The following is a 23,171-nucleotide window of genomic DNA, read 5'->3' as shown; positions in this document are numbered from 1 at the left end:
CACCTTGTGAAGAGGGCAGCCTCTGATGGAAGTCTGCAGACACAGAAAAGTTCCTGTGGGGGAACAGAGAACTGTACCTCAAAATGACGGCAGGTCGTTAATAAGATAATGGATCTTTGTGATGTGCAGAGAGTTAGAGATAGACTCACTTCCTTACTCAGAGAAATATACATGGATCGACACTTTATACCATTAGAATAAGTTAAAAAGATGAAAATGTGTCTGAACAAAGTGAGCCAGTTCTGAAGACAAAGCTTTCATTCTGTCCACATTTTAATTCTCTTGTATTTTAGGATATTTCAGAGCTGATATTAAAAAAAGTGTCACCCTCACAAAGGAGGCACTTTCAGAAAACAACATTTCTCCTCAAATGGAGACACTGGGAATATTGACTTTATAACACAATAAACCTACCAATGTGTAGCAAACTATAAACCTATTGTTTCAGTGTCTGAAAATTGATTTGCAAGAACAAAAGAATAAAAAAAATAAACTTTGTAATTTGCTGTTTTCCTCTCCACATTTAGATTGTCTGTGCTCATAAATCTGTCTGCTCTTATCAGAATAAAAATACTGCTCTCAAAATGTGTTTCGCTGAAGTATGAAATATAAAAAAAATAGTCCAACAACATGCAAGAAGTTTATATTTTCAAATAAATGCTCCATTTCTGCATCAACATCTTGATAATTTTTTGTTACACTTTGCATGAACAAAATGCATCTGCAGTCCCTCGCTGAGTACCACCCATGTTCATTCCACGACTGTTGCAAACATTTGTTCTTAGCATTGATAAAAATGACATGTAGTTGGATTAAAGTAGGTTTTGCCCACTTCTGCCTCAGTAACTTTGGCAGGGTCAGCGTGACATTGATGTGACTACTTTCATCCTGTTTTCAAAACTGTGCTTTTTCTAACACACAGTGAGCATTTCTTTATTGGAAAAATATCTAAAAGAACGTGAAATGATGATGAAACTTGGTACGAAAGTTGAAGATTGTCTTTGACTAAGGATGATTCAACACAAATGCATAGACAGAGTTCCCCGGGAAATCAGCTTCTGTCTAAAGATTTATTGCACATTGACACATATATTCATGAAAGGAATAGAATAGAATAGAATAGAATAGCTAACTGCTGATCTCACATGTAAATAATGTGGCCATGGTTACATGTAGGATCTCCAGACAAACACAGGAGGAAAAATAGTAAAAATATCACTGAAACTACTCAAAGTTTGGTGTCCATGACCAACAAATGAGCCATACAAAGTAATGGTCCACTCCAAGTACAAAGATAACAAAAAAAGACAAAAAGTTACAAGACACGGTCAAAGAAGACAGAGCTGCTGCAACAGGCAGCCACAACCAACAGGGCGACATCTAACAATACCTCATATATCACGGTCTTCATCTAAAAAATGCAACATGGAAACTGGATATGAACCCACATCAGCCGCATTTTGCAGTGAGCAGGTGGCCCAGGTTAAAGTCTAGCCTGTGGCCCATTTTACGCATGCCTCCCCCCACCCTCTTTCCATCCACTGTCCTCTCCTTTCTCATTAAAAGCAAGAAATGAAAAAAAAATTATGAGTTTGCACTTCTGCTCCAGAGTTGGAGGTAGAATGCTGTAACAGAACAATCTGAAAACTTCTCTTGATACAAACAATTTTATTGTCTAAAATAATAAAAATGAAATATTTGTGCACAGCTGAGCTAAGTAAAGTAAAAAAAAGCTGAAACCCAAAAAGTACCATCCTCATGCCACGTAAACCAGGGGTGTCACACTCATTTTCACTGAGGGCCACATCAGCATAATGGTTTCCCTCAAAGGGCCTGATGTAACTGTAATACAGTATAAAATGTAGCTAAATGTAACTGAATATAATGTTAAATAAACGCATCTACTGCTTCAAAAATACACCCTCTGAAAAGACTTTGCAGTGCCACGTTAAAGCTAGCTTTTAGTGCCGCATTGTTTTTGGTTGTGATTTTCTTCAACACATCCTGCTGTGATTGCAGTTTGCATTATAAATTTGGATTATTCGTTGTTTGTCTTGAAGGCTCGCTTTAGCATACTCAACCCTGTGTTTGGTGTCAAAATGCCGACATAGATTGTACTCTCTGTCAACCGCCACGGCCTCCTAACACAAAAGACAAGTTTTTTTTCTTGAAGCACGAACACGTCATCATCCTCCTATCTTTCTTGAAACAACCTTCACTCTGCATCATCTTTTCTCTTCCTGGACATTTTGGGATCATTGTTTTATTCCTCAATTTCACGAAATTGGTAAAGGCACTGTTGTCAAAACACTGCAATCTAGTGGCGGGATGCCCTCACTTTGCGGGTAACATAATCCGTAGGTATTATGGGAAACATAGTCTATGGTCAATACACCTTTTGACAAGACAATCAGACTTTTAAAGCTCTCGCAGGCCACATAAAATAACCTGGTGGGCCACATTTGGCCCACGGGCCTTGGATTTGACACATGACATAGACAAAAATATTTCAGTTTTTCTGAAATAGATAATGACTGTCTTGAAAAATGGGGCATTCAAATGTCCCTTAAATCTGCAATTAAAATTTAATAATTCTTAATACAGCTTTAGAAAACAGTGTGTCAGATTTTTTTCTTTGTCTTTTGACCTCTCCTTATGATTTTGCACAAACATCATCCACCATGGCTTTTTATTAACACCTTTACCCTGCTTTTGCCTGACGCTGGCTGTGCACTGAGTTTTCCATGCACGGGGCCAGCGTCTGTTAGTTAACAGTCCGGTAAAGTGAGGAATAAGGATTAATGCCCCCATTTACAGTCACGGCTCCCATGGCCTGGCCGGTGACTAACAGTTTGAAATAAGAGTTGAGCCGTGGAAGTTTCTGCTCTATCAGCGCGGTGTGATGATGTGCCTTATCTAACAGAGAGAAGCATGTAGGTCTTTTTGATGAAATCCAGCATGGAGCCAAAGGAAACCACCCGGTAGTTTCTAATCAGGAAGGGAAATGGGACTGGAGTTACTGATGGTCTCGGGTGCATACAGAGGCACCCTGAGAACACACAGAGCGCATTGGAGCCGGCACCTTGACGGATGCCCACTTCATGAATTTTGAATTAAATTGGCCCTTGATGAATTTGGAATGTGCTACCTCTGTTCCAAAGCAATAGGAATCCAATAAAATGCTGGCGCCATACAAATAAAGCCATACATTCCCGTGGACCTAGGAATGAGCCTCAGGTGAGGAAAAATGACTGCAGCACCAGGAAGCAGCAGCAGAGAGGGATGAGAGGGAGGTGAGGGCGAGAGGGGAGGAAGATGGGAAAAAGAAATCCTGATAGGAGCGAGACGGTGGAAGGTGGCGACAGATAGAGAGGCTCTGATATGAGAAAGAAGAAGAAGCAATGGAAGAGTCGGGTGAGATAGAGAGAGTCTTAAATGAAGGTGGAAGGGGGAGAGGGCTGGTGAGGGGGCGCCAGGGCTGGGATTCTAGCACATTAGCCCTGTCCTTTTGAGTGGAAGGGAACATATTGGTCCCAGCCAATCCCCACATGGGGCCCAGGCTGCCTGGAGCTCATCAGTGAGACATGCCAGGGCCTGGAGTAAATCAGAAGCCCCACTCCTCAGGCCCAATTTCCCCAGAGGAGGCCAGCCACAGCCACTCACATCAGCCGGTGTGCCAGAGAGCTGTCTGTGATCTGCTGCTACCTCTACATCTGCCCGACTCTACACCAGGCAGAGAGACTCTCAGTGTCCTAATGTGGAGTTTAAGATGTGTGGAGCTGGGGCACGGGTTAACAGCAGAGAGGACAGAGGAATGAATGATAAAAAGGAGGAAAGTTTTTTTATTTATTTATTTATTATTTTCTGGAAGACCATACATGAATGTTGTCAGTCTACTCTTGCTGCTCTGTAGAAAATTAATAATGTATTTGAATGCTTTAACAAATCCTCTGCTGGGCTTATTTTTCAGACTGTGGATGTGTAATTTTATAAATGCTATGGATCATAATCACAGTCGTTAAACTTTTATAATGCGTGGCATCTTTGATGTTATTTCTTCAACCGTGTTTCTTTTTTGTATGAATCTGGATAAAGACAAAGAAATCATGCTTTTAAAATCACACTGGTTGTCTTGTATCATCACACTCATTCTTTATAACTTTTTGTCAGGGTTTGGCTGCGCAGGTGTGGCGATATATGCTGTTTGTTTGCCGATTTGTGAAACATTTGCTATGAACTCCAGAAATGCTACAATTTTCAAAAATACTCTAAATAAAAAAAATGGTTTCTGATTTTATAGCCTAAAGATGGTAGTGGCCACACTACAAAATGTAGCCTCCAAACAACTCTTAGTTTAAAAGCAGAAACAGCTTTGTTTGATAAAGGTAACTGACGGAAACATGTCTTTAAATTCTTGGTAATGCTCTACTTTAGAGGTCTGCAAATTTCATCACTCTTAGGTAATAATTAGACAAAGTTTTTTCTTGTTTCTTAAAAATTAGCCCGTAACTTAAGAAAAAAAAAAAAATGTCTGAATTAATTGTCACAAGTCACAATTGGTCGGTTACAGTTTTTTCCCGTTTCTCTGAAATTTACTCCACATTGCAAAGTAAGAAGGTGACGATTAGCAAACAATCTATTTGAAATTAAATCACAACCCACCACAAAATGTTTTTAGAAGTATCCCAACGTTTCTGCTATTTCCAGTGAAGCAGGTGATAAATAGCTGTTTAGTTCTTGAATACAGAAGTTAGGTTCATTGTTTCCTCTGATAATTACCTTTTAAATGTTAAGTGAATAATTCAAATTCAATAAGCAGTTGGGGGTTAGCTACTTGTTATTTTATTAACATTCAACACAACAGTTTTACATGATACAACTGAAGGCTTCAGATGTGATATTCACCAAGAGTGGGGTTGTAAATTGGCCTTACCTGATTGTGATAGACACTGTGAGTACAGGCGCACCGCCAAACAGAATCTGGACAGGCGTTATCTGCTAATTTACACCAAATTCTCATGAAATTTTAGGGGTAGGGTTAGAAAACTTTGTGTAATTATTACCTAAGTGCGATGAAATTTGCGGACCTCTAAAGTAAAGCGTTTCCAAATTCTTAATTCTGGAAGTTGACCAGTGTGCTGGACTTTTTTCTTCTAACAGCTATCATTACCACTGTACAGACTTCATAGAGGCATTGGAGAGCATTTGTCTGGGGTTGTGAACGTGGTTAGTCTACTGCAAAAACATTTTGACATGAGGCTTTATGAGGATTGGCTCACTTTTGGAGACAGTCTCTAGTGGACACTTAAGGAACTGCATTTTTCTGCACTTGTGCATTTACTACATCGCTCATTGCCAGTGGTCGCTGTTGATTTTGAATTACAATGAATGAATTTATGAATAAAAAAAAACTTGTATTGGTTGATTTTCCTCTCTGACAAAAAGTGTTAAATTTCAGGTGAAATGGTCTTAACAAATGTGTTTTTTCCGTCAATCTTTATAAAAGGAAAGATAACATCATCTGAAAGTATTCACCTCCTGAATCTTCTTCTTAGGAGAACTCTGAGTTATGTCAACCTCACAGTCTGATTTCATAAGATTATATTTTATTTTCATTCACTCAGAGTCGTTTTGCTGCATAAAAAAGGATTAGGAATGTTTTGATGTATTTTTGGACATTTATTCTTTCATTTAGTTCCAGACTAAATGAGGTCAGGTTAAATGTGAATACTTCCTTGGGAAGGGGTCAGATCTTGTTAAAAGTGCAGGCCCTTTGCACCTGCAGTATGACTAAGCAGCTCCCTCCTCCTGCACCTCCTGCCTCCTTTCAACCAGCGTGTGCATACTCTAATATGAATAATGTTTCTCCTCCAAGTCCCCCCTGTAATAAATGGAGTGCCATTTCACACAATGGCAGAGTCAGGCTCGTATTGATTAACTCTCATCATCGACTCTCGACGCCTGCTTCCTTGATTTATGATTGTCTGTTATTTTTACATTAGCTGTCAAATTCATCTTGTCTCCGCACACGGTCGGGGTCGGTCTCTGCAAACAGTAAACACCCTGCACCCTGCCTGACACCCCCTCTTTCCTCCACCCCCACCCCCACCACAGGGTGAGCATTGTTTTTGTGGAGCAGGGCGTCACGCAGCAGATGGAAACGCGTTCAGGCTGGTTTCACAGGAGGGAGAGGATCAGAGTGCTGCTGATAGACAAGAAACAGGACAGACTTCAGACACGTCTTATTGTTTGAGCCACAGTCAGGGGCGCAGAGATACTAAAAACACATTTATGATGAAAATCAAGTCAATGTTCATGTTTATGGGGCCACAGCTAAAAAACTGAAGTAGAGGATGCTGATTTAATACTTGTTAAAGATCAAACACTCAGCCCATGGTTGCTGACTTTTACTTATTTTGGTATCACTGTGTGAAAAATATAAAACTGAACACTGGAAGCAGACTAAGTCCTGAATGACACTTTGAGGACATTGACCCAACCCCACCTCCACCCCTTCCCCCTTTTTTTTCTGAACTTCAAAACATGCTTCTCTTAACCTGATCCTTGTGTAGTTCAGGTGTGGAGTTACCTGTATGATACTGGTACCTCCTCCCCTGTAGAAGAGCTATGGGCAGGCCTCGGTGTTTGAGGCCCACCCTGCCAACGTGTTATGAACAGGTTAGGAGATCCTTATGTAATGACCTCATCCTTTTATCAAGATTCAGGGATTTCAACAACATATAACTACACAGAGGTTTGAAATGCTGCACACATTTAGCAGGAAAATACTGCATTGTTATTTTAGATTCAGGATTGATATATGGAAAAGCTGAGCACACACTTGTTAACTTCTGCCAAAACTGGGGGTTGCAGTCCTCTGTAGTGTCTCCTGCTGATTTCCTGCAAACAGCTGATAGAAAAGTTATTTTCATGAAGTAACAGGATTGCAGAATTGATCGATGCACTGTGGACTGCTGGGTGCTTACGTTGCCATACCTGACACTTATATGCTGTAAAGACACTGAGAGCAGTAAATGCATCACAGCAGGATTTGTTTTTGCTCTGTGCAGATTAGGAAAAACAAAAAGCTAATTGTAAACATAACTTTTTTTCACTTATTTTCCATCATTTTCTTTATCACATTTACATTTTGTTAGATGATGTTTTCTGCATTGATTGCAGTGTTATAGTTGAGTCACCAAAGCTTGAGTCCGAGTTGAGTCTCAAGTTCTTAGTGTTGGAGTCTAGGTCCAGTTTTCACCTGAGTTCAAGTCCACGTTGAGTCCCCAGTACCTTAGCCCAAGTCCTAGAAAAGTTTCCAGAGCCCTCATAGTCGAATAAATAGCAGTCATAGTCCTCCATAAGTCCCCTAGCCAAGGTTGAGTTCAGGCTGAGGAATGATCTGTTTAACTCCGAATGACTGTGTGAACCAGGACTGACTGTGTTGGACAATTTTGATAAGCAGAAAACACATTTAAAGAATTCATGTCAGTGTTTGTTGATCTGAAATGTACAGTGTGACAATTCAGTAAAGAGTCAATACTAGTAACCTTAATCAAATCAAAAAGAGAGATACATTAAGACTTGTAGGTGTGGTAAATAGGGACATGGCAGTGATCCATATCCACCCAGACTGCAAATGTTGTAAGGAAACCTAATTACTGCCATGGATGCAGACAAAAACATCAAAAATGAAGAACAGACCAACCCTAGTTTTCAAAACCTAGTGAATTTTGACTGTAGCTTTTCCAACCTTTGAATCCGACTCTGAGAGAGTTCACAGAAAGTCCATGTAAGTCACTTTAGCTTGAACTTTGGACTTAGATTGCTCTGAATCTTGTGAGGTCTGAGAGTCTGAGACATCCTGCAGGACATTTGGATTTATATCACATACACTGAACTAATGTAGTCACTTTGAAAGTTCCACAAACCTGCATCGCTGCATGAATTAACACAATTAAACTTAAATCTCTGCAGAATGATTTGCTGTTATATGTAAAAGTAAATTCAGAAGGCAAAACTTGAGCTTTCAGTGCTGAAGTTTTAAAACATTGCTTTCTTACAGTCAGATGACATTGAAAAGGAGACAGAAGCGTAAAATCACAGGTTGTTTTTATAAATTGTTGATGTTCAGAAACTGATTATTGTAATCAAATGGATCCACAGGTGGGAATTGTCAGTTTGGCTGATATAATTTATTTTTGTGAAATGATAAAGCGGCTGCAGAAGTTACAGGCTGTGCTCAGTCTGAATGTTTGAACAGTGCAGCATTAACATATGTATCGCTGCTGTCTTTAATTTGCATCTCTATGATTGAATTTGGTGGACGGCGTCTCTTCTAAGACAACATGTTTATGACTTTGAGATAAGAGTGCAAACCTTCAATCGCTGCTCTGCAATTTGACCTGGAATTTCCCAAGAACATTAAAATCATTTGAATAATGTTGTTTCTCTGATGGATTTTTCTTTTTTTTTTTAACCTGGCTTTAAAATGACAGCCAGAGAGACACTTAGCATGTGCAATGTCTGTGCTTTGCTTGTCCATCTGGGATCCAGATTGGACGTCAGGGCCAGCCTGGTGATCAGCGATCAGTATAAACACAGAGTCCAGCTCCGTCAATTTGCAGACCTGCTATCTTGTCTCCCTCCTCTCCCCTCACCTCCCCCAACTCGCCAGCTGAACTGGATCCAGAAGATGTCAAAGTATATAGGTCTAAGTTGGAGTAACCTCCCCCTTTCTGCGCTCCTTTTCTCTTCCCTTTCAGGCTGCTGGCGTTTCACCTCGGGAGAGTGAAGCGATAATAACAGACAGGCCGAGGCGAGGGCTGTGCGGGTAAAGCGGGTCCTCGGCTGTAATGGCGGGGCTGTCTGCTCCCCCGGACCCGCCGGCTCGAGGGTTCATTGAGATTCCATTAGAGGCAGCAGGGAGCGGTTTCATTGCAGCCTTTCCTTTGGTTTGCCTGACACTCACACGGGGATCACTGTAAATTGGCTCTGTCATAGCAGACAATTTTTGAGATGTGAAGTAAATTAAACATGTAATCACACAGGAAGCGGCGCCGCAGGTTCCCCAACACTTGACTCCCGTCAGTGAGCGTCCGCAGGCGTCTCACTAGCTCGTTTTCATTCCTCGTTACCCGTCTATCTTTAACTCCATCTCCTCATTGTTAAATGACACTGTACTATTTGCTTTTTGGCACCTGCAAGAGAAGATGGTCTGACCTTTAATGATGCCGGGCCGTGGCGACTCAGAAAAACCTGCCATGTTTAAAGGAGTGAAACCCCTGCTCTAACTCTGCTGCTCAGCAGGGACGTCTCTGACTGTCGCGGCTTTAATAAAGTCAGTGAGGACACTAACTTTATCATTGCTGCAGCCTTACCTGATAATGTTCAGCTCATGTGTCCTGTGTCTCTCTGTTGCTTGTGCAGCAGGTCGAGTAAACCGAAAAATCAGCTTGATCAGATTATAAGCACTAAAGAGAATAGTGTAAAAAAATACAAATTTAAAGCTTCAATGTTAACTCAGCAGTAGAAAAACACATTTCATCTTTGGTCGTGGGATCGATAAAAATGAGAGGAGCCTGTGTGAAAAGTTTTGCAGGATGACAAATCTCTGTGGATGAATTGTTGATCATTTTGAGTCTTGACCAGAACAGTCTTCCTGATATATTTAGAATTTATCTAAAAGTGCTTCAAACAAAACTTTAAGGATCTGGGATCATGCTACATCACTGAATGAACATTTTTAACCCTTAACTAACTGCAGTAGTGTCACCACGGTATTTAATTTGTGTTATTACTCTGTTACTGTTAGATCAATCAGTAAAATTCAAAATACTTTGGAAACCTGAGAGCTTGCCCTTCTCAGAAAAACACGTTTTATTGCAGTAATCACAACCCTCAAAATCAAATCAACAGAAAAATTGCAAAAATGCTAAATGGCCGTGACTTTTCAAGTCTTTGCCCAATCCAAAAACTTTCAACTCTGACAGAGAGCCAAGAAGTTGTGCTTTCCACCAATTCCAGTGTTCTTTCTCCCAAAACTAAAAAATAAAAAAAGAAGTGTGTGTTTTTTTTCCTTCTTTTCTATTGCTAATATTTCCAAACCACTTGTAACACTTTATCACGATTTAGCACTCTAAATGCTTTTTTGCACATTTTATATAAGTGTCATCATTGTGGCTTTTGTTTTCTAAGCTGTCAGGATGTTTCTAACTGTATCTTGTATTATTTTCTATTGTAATGAACTCTACTCTGGTCTGCCAGGAACCATGGCTGAATGTTAGCCTTGTGGCTAACTCTGGCATTTTTACATTGGTGCTCTGCTGAAATGTTAACTAATACACACTGTCCCTTTAAATAAATAAATAAACAAACAAACAAATAAATAAATAAATCACTAGATGGTAAAAGTTCAAGTTTATGCACTGCTGGAAAAAAGAGTCAAAGCACTCAGACACAGGGCGTTTTCAGTTCATTTTACAGCCAAAATTAAAAAGTGTCCAGACCATTTTAGCCTCAGTCGATGATCAGAATTTCTCAGATGAAAACTTCTTTCTGTATTTTTCGTGTTGTTGATGCAAACTTAATTTGAACTGAATTTATGGTGCTGTGTGTGCTGTCTCTTTTAGAATTAGGGTCTGCTGGGGGCCAATATCAATGATCTCAACCTGGGACAGTATTTGGCCTGAAGCCATACGTCCATTTACCTGACCTACCCATGCAGTATCCCCATTGGCAAACATGAATGTGGATACGTGTGATTGGATTTTTGTGATTGTTTTCCCTTTTTTCCAGTTTTAAACTTATCCAACTTAAATTTTGTCTTTAGTTTGTTAGCTTCCTACCCTAAAGTTGTGCTCTTTCTGGCAAATGTCGCTAAGGTTTTGCCCTTTTTTTTTCAGATGAATAAATACAGACAACTTAAGTAGTGATTTACTTTGGCTCTGCTCCTGATGTCTTTCCTTCTAAGTCTGTTTGACTTAACACTATCTGACCTCTTGTGCTGCTCACAACACGATCTGATTGGTTAGATGTCCCATGAATGTGTTACATAAAATGTTAGTGGAGCTGGTTCATTCCTGTAAAAGATGTAAAAAGTTTCATTTTTAAAAAATTTTGCAGGTTAACCTCAAAACTCATCTTTATTGCCCTGAGCAACGATACAGCAGAAAATCAAACTTTTAATTTGATATCTGATGGCTGAAACTTCAAGAACTTGAATAAACTTTACTCGGATTCATCACAACTTATTTATAAATTCAGTCAGTTCTCCTTTGTTCATCATTTGTCACTGCTTTTTTCAATTTATTTATTCAACCAACACATTTTTTACACTAAGGTTTTATTTTAATGTTAATATTTAATTTGAGCTAAAGAATGTTCCATGTTCAACTTTTCCTGACCCTCTGAAAGTGTCTTATCATAGTTTATTGTGATGTTATTATTGATTTTAATGTAAGTCAGTGCAAAACAAACATGAAATTAAAACAAAAGTCTCAAGATCAGTCTGTCCTAAGGGGTTGACACGAGAGGAGATGCTAGAGTCAGGGAACTTAAAAGATTTCTTTGTAAGAAATCATTGTTATTTACCCAAATCATTAAAAACACTAAAGGGAACACACACACACACACACACACACACACACACACACACACACACACACACACACACACACACACACACACACACACACACACACACACACACACACACTCACACACACACTCAGGATCAAACCTGCGTAGTAAAACAGAGCTCTGATGTCAGCAGCCGTGATGAGACCGGGCTGGAATATCCCATAATTCCTCTTTTACACACTCCCCTCCCCGCTCCAGCGTCTCCGCTCCTGCTTTGTGATTAAGCCGTTGTATGTTGTCTCTTCTCGTTCCCATGTTGCAGCTGAAGGCCTGGTGAAGTGCTGCTGGCAGAGCAGCGGCCGGGTAGCGCCTGAGTGGAGGAAACATCGAGGATTGAGCTGCAGAGGCTGAAAAATTAGGTCCCTGCCTTGTAATTCAGCGGCGGGAGCTGATATCATCAGGCTGCGCTCGGCTATCAGGCAGGTAATACCACCCACCGACTGTAATCGCTAATGAAGCTACTATTGAGTTTATAATGCGCTAAATGATGCAGACTCCCACTCCAGATAAACACGTCCCAAATAAACGATTTGGGTGGTAATTGCACTCCGCCAGTGGCCTGTTAATAGAGTGGAGGCGCTGATGAAAGGGTTAACTCTCTTTCTGAAGCATCCTCTCACTGGCTCATTGCACTCTCATTTCTACAGAGATCTCAGCATTCCCTTGGTTATCAGTGTGCTTAGAAAGAAAACCTAATTAGACAAAAAGGCCTTTTTTCTCATTCCCTAATTAGGTCCTTAACATAATTAGCAGGTGATGTTAATAACCCTCTTTTAAAACCTATTAAAAGGCTGTTTGGGAGCAAGTGCTGGAGACGAGTTGGCCTGTGGGCAGTCAGGCGGCCCCTCTCAGGGCCCCGGTGAGGACAGCAGAGCATGCTGGGAGTGTGGTTCATCAGGGCTGGAGTACCACTGTATTAGGACTTTGGCCTCATTGGAGACCGTGAGAATACACAGCGCTGATTCTCTTCAGCTGTTAGGAGGCGTTACAGCGCTCTCAGGAACAAGCAGCAACCTGGATTACTCTCAGATTACTGGACCGACATCCTGTTAGTGCTCAGGGTGAACTGTTGGATTCATGACTCAATGGATAAGAAAGCTACAGTGGAGGAACTGCACTTCAAACGCGTCATCTTAACAGATCTAATTTGCAAGTTGCATGAAACAGTGATAATTATCAACTGACAATTTATTGAAGTGCCTCATTGTAATATCACCATGGTTTTAAAGTCTTCAATCTTGCTCATGAACCTGGTTTCCAGTAGCTGGAAGAACCTGATAAATCTACTGCAGACAACCTGTAAGGCAGCAGACAGACAAGTCTGCAAACAACAAGCAGAATTTAGCTGCTTCAGAGGCTGACTTTGCCATAAACAGAGCTGAAAGAGGTTTAACATTGCCCATCAGATGCACACAAACACAACACCAAAAAAATCCTGAATCCTGTGATTCATGATGTCAGTCTTCTATGAGTTTAAAGAGTTACAGATTTATTACTCTTTAAATTTTGCATGTTTGGAAAATAAAAGCTCTAATTTACCTGACTGCCCATTTCTAAAACGGAGCTACAGCCAGGATCAGGATATGCCGAGGTCAAGGGTCAGATGTAACGGACTGTTGTTTAAGTTTTTTTTTTATATATATATATTCAAGGGAACCAAAAAAGGTCCATTTGATGGTGAATCACTGGATTGTATTGTTGTGTAATTTACCTTTTTGCATCTACAACTGTCAGATATTTTGCAAACATGAATCTTGTGTGTGTTTGCTGATGAATCAGAAAGAAATTTGGAGTGGTGTAATTTAAGAGTTTAATCACTGTTTATATACAGAGGTGATAGTCCTCCAGCCAGGCAGCTTTGGTTCAAGTTCAACTTGCAGCACTTCATGTCTGCACACTTTCCGTGATATACTGCCCTATCTCTCAGTGGAAAGACATACCAAGATGTAAAAATAACATTTCTAAATAAGTATGATAGACTTGTTGCATTGTAATAGGTCATTTTGAGTGTCTTTACCTTTTTATAGACCTGGTTCATTCACAAACCCATTAAAACATGTGACATATATGGACGCTGACACCCACAGATCTATATCTATGCACATAAAAGCCTGAATAAGCCTTCTTTGCATACTTTGAATTTGCAGTTTTGTCTTCTCACCCTCCATAAACACATCCAACAAATAAGGTTTTGTCATATTTTAGACAGAAAGATTACATGGCACTGCACAAGTACAGTTAAAATAATGTAATGGCTGTTCTTATCCATCCAAATAATCATAAAAATAAATAATAAAATATGAATAAGAACAAAACAGAAATGAGACTAAAATGATTAAAATGAAGTGCACTTAGCATGAAAACTAAACCAGAATCAAAACTCAAAAACACAATACTGTACATTATTATACCCACAGAGTGCATTTTGCACAAACTTTACTGAACATTTGCTGATGAACAACACATCAACATCCACACAGAGCTGATATGATCCTCCTGTAACCTCTGACTGCACTGATGTTTATCCACAGGGGGCACACAGCGTCACTTTTACCTTTATCCTCTCCCATCATCACCTCCTGCAACAACTGCACAATTCACACGATAACACACTCCCCGTGTGTCCAACCGCTGTCATCATTTACAAACCACAGGACAGGAAGAGGAGATGCATGGTGTGTGTGTGTGTGTGTGTGTGTGTGTGTGTGTGTGTGTGTGTGTGTGTGTGTGTGTGTGTGTGTGTGTGTGTGTGTGTGTGTGTGTGTGTGTGAGGGCAGGCATCACAAACCACCAGGGGGCATTGTGTATTCAATAATGCACCCAGAAAATTACCATAGACGCAAAACAGGGTGCATTGTCACTAACTGGCCTGCAGTGAAATATTGTTGACAGGGCTGAGGGAAGTGCTGCGGGTTCCAGTGAGCAGTCTGTGCACTCTGCCGAGGAGGAGGAAGATGAGGAAGAGGCTGCCGCCGACCAGAAGAGCCCAGTCCTCGTCTTTAATTAAGTATCTGAAACATCAATTTAAATGTAAATATCGCTGGTGCAGCACCACTCATGCGTAAATTAGAGGGTTGGCCCAGCCACGCTTCTCTCTCTCTTCCAAGTCCCCCGCTCACTTACGCTGACATCTGCTCACAGCTGCTCGGCCCGGGGCTGTCCCCCACATGCACACACTCACGCACACGCACGTGAACACACACACTTCATCTTTCCACAAAATCTTACAGGCAGCATTGAACCTAAAGTTGGTGACAGTGGAGTGTCTGTCTTCTGTCCCTCATGTTTCCCCTCCCTGCAGAGTGACCACTCCTCAATCCCACCATGCCCAGAATAAAACACAGCTGGTTTGTGATTAATAATCTGTAGAGCAGATTATTGATACTGGGGCTGCTGCTTGCACACATTTCTAGTAGTCCATCTTGCACAACATCCCTCATTATGTTTCTTTCCCTTCAAATGTTGCATTTTTAAAACTGCTTTTTTCTCATTTTTGGTTAATTTAACTGTTTTACATCAAGAAGAGATCAAATGTTTAATATTAGAAAAGCACTCAGAGAACGCAGACCTCTGCTAAGCATATTGTGATTGTCACCAACAATTCAGTCCTACTTTAATGTTATACTTCCTTTCAGCAGACTGTCTGCTACAATTTGGTGTTAGTTTCAGGTTTGTACAATAATTTGTTTCCTGACAGTGCTGAAAATTATGATGACCCAGTACATATTTCATATTCTGGACCTTAGTATCCAGAATATTGCCAGGATCTGGATCGTACTTTTACATCTGTCAGAAATTATGGTGACTTTGTCTTGTTTTGTTTTGCAAAGCAATCCAACCATTTATCGTGGAGTTATATACACATATAGTGAAAACAGCCCTAGCTCACAATGATAAAGAATCCTTTAAAAAAATCCTGGATCCAGACGGTGATCCAGATCACCTCAAAATTTAATCACTTCTTCCTTATCCTATTTTAAACATTTCCTGAACATGTAATCAATATCTGTTTGTTACTTTTTGAGTTATGTTGTTCACAGACAAACAAAGAAACAAAAAGACAAACTCTCCCAAAAACATAACCTCTTTAGCAGATGTAATAAAGCGTGACTATATACTGGTTTAAAAACCTGATAACTGGTCTTATACAGATGTGTGACCCCACAGCTCACACAAAAAAAAAAAAAAAAAAAAAAAAAAAAAACCACAAGGGCCAAAAATGTTGCATCTGATTTGAAATTCCATCTTTTAGTCAGAAAATAATGTTTCAGCGCTTCCGGGATTCATGTTGCATTATACTTTTTTCGGCAGTGGCAGCTCTGACCAAAGATGCTACTTTTCTCCTCCGTACAGCACCTTAAGGTTTGGCTCAATTCCACCTAAAATCACCTTTTTTTTATGTTTTATCTTGGTTCATTTTGTTAAATGCATAAATCTGTTCACTGTTATCTGTGTGAGTGTTTCATCTGTTATTTTGTTAAAAAAAGGGGGGGGGGGCACTGTTTATGGCAGTAACCCAGCTAGACTTGAATCAGGGATGTTGTTCTGGCCCCAAGTCCTGCTCTATTCTCGTCCTTGCACAGAAAACACGTCACTCATCAAAAAAGCTTTGAATCAGAGAATCTGCAGCTTACACTGAGTGTCTTCATCTGTCCAAAGCAAACTTTAGCCTCAGCTGGGGGTTGAACTTCTTGCAGCATGAGTCTTTAATTTTAACATAAAACCAACACTGAATGATCCTGATGAATTATTTTATCAAAGACAAACTGAACATACATGAGCATTTTCAGCAGTTTTAAACAACTGTCGTTAAGTTGATGAAGACTCTGATTTAAATGTGACTAAGCTGGATGCTGACCTCTAAATATATTTTACGATCATGCTGTGTCACAGAGTCTGTGTTAGGACTTAATTCATGCCCAAACCTACAGAGTGTTTGTAAGCAGAGGCAGGGAAAGCCCTTCTGAATGTTTATCTGTCTAAATGTGTGTGTGTGTCTTAATGTGTGTGTGCAGAGGTGCTCCTTGCACCACTAACTGCCCCTTCCGCTTGCTTGCTCTCCTTCTGGAGGCACCCGAGTGGCACGGCTGGCCTTTCGCCGGCCGTCTGCTGGCCCATCAGGACACAGCTCATAAAGAAGAGTCTCCTCAGATGGAGGCAAAGAGGGAGGGATGATTTAATAGAGGGGTGGAGGTGATCTCTTCTTACGGCCCCCTGAGGAGTCCCTCCCCTCTCATCGCTCTCTCTGAGGGGGTGAGCAGAGGCCCATCATGGTGGTCACGGAGGAAGACGTCGGTGTGTGTGTCAGCTGATTAAGCAGCTCATATTCAGTCGTTTAAGGGTGAAGAAGTGAGCCAGGAGGACGGAGGGGGTGTAGCTGAAAGACAGCACAGCGCTGACAATGTGTCCAATATCTGCCTTTGTGTATTCTCCCTCAATCTAGATCACGGTATTAGAGGATGACACCCTGGTGTAATGCCTCGGGAAGATCTGGGCTCAGGACTAAGACTCAACTAGTGTTCAATCTGCAACTGCCAGCCAGCTGATGGGTTGTTAACGGCGGCTAAAGGAATTAGGATTGACATGTTCACTCTGCAGAACAATGTAGCTTTTAAGTGGCGTCGTCTCCGCTCCTTATGGCTCTACGTGTATGAGAATGTGCTAATCGGTTAGACAGTGCTAATCTGAAGTGAGAGATTTCAACAGGTCGGCACATTTCTGCAGGATTTCTCTCTGTTAAAGCTGTTAAAGCCTGACCTTCAGAGCTATGCGGCGTGTTGAATTAGAGCATGTATTTTGCCAGTCATGCTCCCATTCAGAGACGATTGTTCTTTATGAATGCCGTATCTTTAAATAGGGTGCAATGGCCTGAAAGCTGCTCACTCCCTGAGGTATTGGAACATTTATATTGTCAGAGGAGCTCAGGTTTGAGCTGCTGATCTAACGCTCAGAGTGCTCTTTTCTCTGCTGCTCTACAGGAAACACTTATTTAAAACCAGACCCAAAACAAGATGATCAAACAGCAGCTCAGTGCTGAGAAAAGGGCCTTTTTACAGCAAATTAAAGAGCTAAAAATGTCAAAACAAAGCATACATTAACAGAGACTTACGACAGCTTTGATATCTAGGTTAGAGTTTGCCAAAGTGAGCTAAATCATACGACACTGTCCGTAGCAGCTCATAGCCTAGCTCCTATTCTCCTGTGGCTACACTAAATAATGAAAACTCTGCTGCAGACAAAAGGAAGTGTCCCTTCAACTTAATCAAATCTTTTTCAACTACAACTTTTTTGTAACATTCTGAGCAAATAGGCTTTTTATTTTGACCTCTGTCATAGATTTCTGGGCTTTAGACAGCCTCCAGTGGATACTTAAGGAACTGCAGTTCTAGTACTTTCAGCATTTGCTCTTTTTGTCAAAACCAGAGGCTGACGCCCATCACATTTTGCAGGAAGACGACTCACAACTTTTTAATCTGTATGAACAGGAACCTGTGTGTGAATAACAACCATTTTAAATTCTTCTTTTTTATGCCTTTAATTGGATAGAGGATAGTAGATAGAGCAGGAAACAGGGTGAGAGTGACATGCAGGAAAGAGACCACATGCTGGATTTGAACCCAGACCATCCGTGTGAGGGCGAACCTCATGGCGCGCAACCGGGGTCCACTAGGCCATCTGCACTCCTTGAAAATCTTATTTCAAGATAAAACTCCTTCTAAAGTCAGTCAACTTAAGCATGGCGTCCATGGCTCAGTGGTAGAGTTGTTGTTTCTAGACTAAAAAATTGAGGATTGGTGCCCAGCTCCTGCAGACACATGCTGAAAAAGTCTTTGAACAAGACGCTGAACCACAAATTGCTCCTGCTTTTGTTCTCTGGTTTATGACTGTGGATGAATGAGATTCGCTAATGCTGATGGTCGCTTGTTAAAACTGTCTTTGCCATCAGTTTGTGAATGATGTTTGGTTAGGTCAATGAGACTAGCAGTGTAAAACTTCATGAGGGGTCAAAAAGACTAGAAAAGTGCTAAAGAAGTACAGGTCCATTTATCATGGCCATAGTTCCCATCCCAGCAAAGGTTTGACTCTTGGCCTTTACTATAACATGAATGTCTTTCTCTACTCTCTACACCAAACATTTCATGTCTCTACTCAGCTGGGCTATCAAATTAAGTCAAAAATAATCAGAAATATAGCTGAAAGAAAACAAACAAAAAGTTGTGTTGAGCCACAGTCCCACTTTTCATCAGCAATCAGACGAGTAACTCTTAGCCATAGCACTACAATGTTGCTCCCTGGCAAGAGCACCGAAAAAGACAGCACCAACTCTAGGGTTAAGAAATAAGACCAAACCTAGAGCCGAGGAAACCCTGGAACCAAGGGCCGACCTCAGATGTTTCTAAACTTGCTCCAAAATAATCAACAATTTCCATATTGAAAGGCTTTTTTTTTACAGCAGAAAGAAAAAAATGTTATGCTTTGCTCAGCTCAAAATGTTGGCTACTTGGTATGAATTATTTATTAATACATAAAAGTGTATTTCCAGGACTAGAAGCTGGGTTAAGTTATGTAATAGTCGTTTAACTGGAGGCCAAAAGCCTGCTTCAGCTCCACGATTTGAAATCAGCAGATAGTTAGCAGTAGAGCTGGGACGATATGCTATTCTCACAATCCGGTTATATTACGATTTTTGGGTTTAGTTCTAATCACTGTTCTTCGATATTTACGATTTTTGCAATTATGAGTTTGCTTTTTCTAAAACCAGTCCATGTGGAAAAATTAAATGATGATGATAATGTCTACAGACAATATCAAGAGCTATACTTTCTCAAATGCACATCACGTGAGTTAGAGAGAAAACTTTTCACCCTCTGCCGGAGTAAGGTGGTCACTTTTTTCCAGTCCAGTTCATAAGCAAAGACTGAAATGAAGAATCTGAATGAAAAAAAAAGGCAAAAAAAAAAAGAAAAGACAAAGAATCCTGCTTTTGTTATTGTCAAACAAAAAATCCAGATTAATTGATTTTCTTTTTTTTTTTTTCTCTCACCGCTAGTTAGCTGGGATTATCAACAGTTCCAATATGGTGACCATCATCTTTCAGCTTCATAACGATTCCTCAGACACCAACAGGTGATATAACTTAGACAAAATCCATATTTTATACAGTCTGGTTCAGAGATAATATCTTTTAGTACCATAAGCCCTCCCTAAACCCGCTTCCATAAAATTTAAAGTTTGTCAAAGGTTTTGTGAAATGATGAGTCTCAGTGTTTTCTCCACTGACAGATCAAACCATGGTGTGTTAGAACCGCAGGCAGGAAGATGATATCAGAGGGTTTCATGCACGCACGTGATGGTATGTGCACCACTGTAACCAGGATATCATCATCTTTTCAGAACTGGTGGTTCAAATGCAGCAGCCTCCAGGTTCGAGCCATGAAAGTGTTGGCCTGCAGCTCTTCTGGTCAGAGAGAGACGGAGAGGGGGGATTCATGGCAGCCGCCCAGCCGCCTGGTAAGCCTGTCCCAGCGCCGGTTCTCGCTGGCAGCCATCATCAGCTGCAGCTCGTGCGTTAGAGGACCACCCGTGCCATGGTGAGTAATTCCCCTGTCATCACTCCATACACCCACCGCTCAGCACTGGCTGGCATGGCTCCCTGTGCCCATTCTTAGTCAACAGGATTAAGCTTGCTTAGTGTGAGCTCTCCGGGATCACCTATACTCCATATTGTACACTCACAATGCTGGCTCACCAGTTTGGCTACAACAGCCTGTTTTTTTCCTTCCTCCCTCCTCTTCCTCTTTGAATCAGGAGCGTATGAATGTGTTTCCCCTGAGCAGAGAGAAGAGGATTGAGAGGAGGCAGAGGCCAACCATACCCAGGCCTAAATGGGAGATCTGAGTTAATTTGCCATGCAATTTATAAATTGGGATTAATTTGAATCGACTAAAAGCACTGGTTGGTTGGTGTTTTGTTCTTTTTAAAAAAAAAAAACTGGTAATACCTAAAAGGAGCAGCATCCAAACCAGCAAGCTCCAAAAAATAAATCAAATTTGTAACATTGTTCATTTGGTGTCAGAAAATATTCTCATTAGCGGCAAAATGAGTTTTGATCTGTTTTGTTTGATTGCATAAATGCCACACTGTGTGATTAAATTGTCTCAGTGGTGTATGAAACAAACAAGCAGCCCTCGTGAAGTGTCATTATTCTGGATTTACACGTGCTGCTATCAAGGAGAGGAGGATGAGGAATTCAGGAGGTGATGAGAGGGTGGCAGGAGCTGGTTCTTGATAAAGAGAAAACTAAAATTCTGAGTATTTAAATATGATCTCTTCTTACTTTAAGTACAAATAATGAAAATGTAGATGGATTTTTTTTCATGCAAAAAACATGAGATTTCCCCAAGCGCATAATCTTCAAAAAGTTAGTTCCTTTTGGTTCTTTTCCCTTAGTTTGACATTTTATATCCACAGAAAAAACAGCCCATCTTACACATGCTGCAGGTTGCTCTGCTGTTTCTCACCCAGAGAGCAAACCAAACATCGCCTCTGGAGCTGGCCTTCAGATTTTCCATACCCCCAGGGACACCAAAGGTTGTGGTGTCCATGAAGTGAAGTGTAGAGAATAACCCTGATTTTTTTCTATTCAGTGGCATGTTTTAGTGTGAGGTATGTTGGACAACAAGTTAGCATTTTGGCCTTGAAGTGGATGACTGTCAGAGCATTCCCAAAGACTCACAGTGGTCACAGTTTGCTGTGTCTGAGGCTGTGAAGCTGCAGACCACTCAAGGTTTCGGTGTTGACCCCTGTCCACAGCAGAACTCTCCTACAACAGACACATGATCATCAGAACTAAGACGGGGTTGACTTGGTCTCCAAGTTTACCAAATCTCAGTCCAAGCCAGAATATGTGGATTGAGGTGGACAATTGAGGTCCATTTCATAGTTTTTTGTCGATATGTCAGGGGAAACCCTAAATGTGTAAATTCAGGACTTGTAAGGCAATGTGTATAGTTGCATTTGTACATCTGGCTATTACATCAATTTGAGGCAGATATATAGAATAGGTTTAAGGTTAACAAGACACAAGACAGGTCCCCCTCCTTTGTGGCTCAGGGACATCTAAAAAAGCATGTGTAAAAACATGTGCAAACTTTTAAGTGATACTCCTGGATGGAACAAGTTGGGTCCTATCACAAGGTTTTAGAGAATTTTCGTGTATCTTCATCCTGGCAGACTACCTGCATTTGTTTATATCTGGCACGCGAGGACTGGTACACTAAGCGGCGAGCGCCTCGTAGCCAGCTGTGGCTCTGCAGCGGAGGTAGCGGCATTTTACGACACAATGAGAACTACAGTCTTATTTAGCGGTGTTTTCGTGTGAAAGTAATGCACTGAAAATTCTCTAAATAAAGCGTGAATGCAGACTGATATCAGATTTTTTTGGTGGGAGTCCGTTTATTTGTGTTTTTGATCAAGTAAAATATGGCCCCGTCTGAGTGCAGAGGAAACCAGCAGACGAGCAGGGAGGGGGTCTTTGGTGCGAGCGCTCTGGGCTTCTGCTGCACAAAAACACTGCTGTGGGTAATTTCTGCCCTAAACCTTGTGATAGGACCCAACTTATTCCATCCCAGAGTATCACTTTAAAGCACAAGCAAAGCTAATGTACTCTCTGTGTACACAGAGGTTTGAGTCAAATGAGTCAAATAGCACACTCAATCCATTTAGCATCTTTGCCTTCATGAAAATGCAGAATATATGCAGATCATAATAATGCACAATATACTGGTAGAAGGCATACAATGTAATCATTTAGTACCTGAATGTGATTTATCAAACCTAAAACTGATTGTGGTTGCTGTTTTTGCATCTTTGTTTAAGGCAGGTGCAAATTGGCACAGTGTCACGCACAAATGGCTGCAGTCACTGGCACACATACACACACAATTTAGCGTCTGTTTGGGATTTTAGTATATCAGACCCTTGGGGTTGAGCTCAGGGTTTGACCTCTTTGCCAGTCTTACAGTTTCTGCACTTTACATTTTGAATACGGGTCATGTGAGAGATGCAACTATAAAGATATTTTGCTTTAATTCTATATGCTGCTGCACAAGGCTACCCTGTAGGTGTACTTTTGTTAGGAGTTTTTGGTGTGCAAAAATGGAAAAAATGGGGGGGTTGCATTTTCAATTATACTTTTTTCCTTGGAAACAGTAACCAGGTCTCTGTTTTTGCACCATGATACTTTGGTGTGCAGGTTTCTGCAGCATGCATAGAACATAAGCACTTTTGAAGTTTTCTTTTTTTGACAAAGCTTTATTCAAGAGAAAGGAGACACAGGTTGATGTTTCAATAAACACGTTTCTGTGTAAACAAATATTTATCCCCCCTTCTGTCTCTGTGGATCAGGATGGCTTCTATAACTCAGTTAAGGTACGATTTGTGCAGCTACGCAGCTTAACTGAGCCATCTTTGTGTTATGAGGGTTATAAGTTACCTCTGAGCTAACGTGTTTAAATAACAAAGCACTACTT

This window comes from Halichoeres trimaculatus, unplaced genomic scaffold (genome assembly GCF_033239565.1).
Source record: "Halichoeres trimaculatus isolate MK-OKI-2021-1 unplaced genomic scaffold, fHalTri1.1 fHalTri1_scaffold_9, whole genome shotgun sequence".
NCBI lineage: Eukaryota > Metazoa > Chordata > Actinopteri > Labriformes > Labridae > Halichoeres > Halichoeres trimaculatus.
This window is presented reverse-complemented; position numbering follows the sequence as displayed.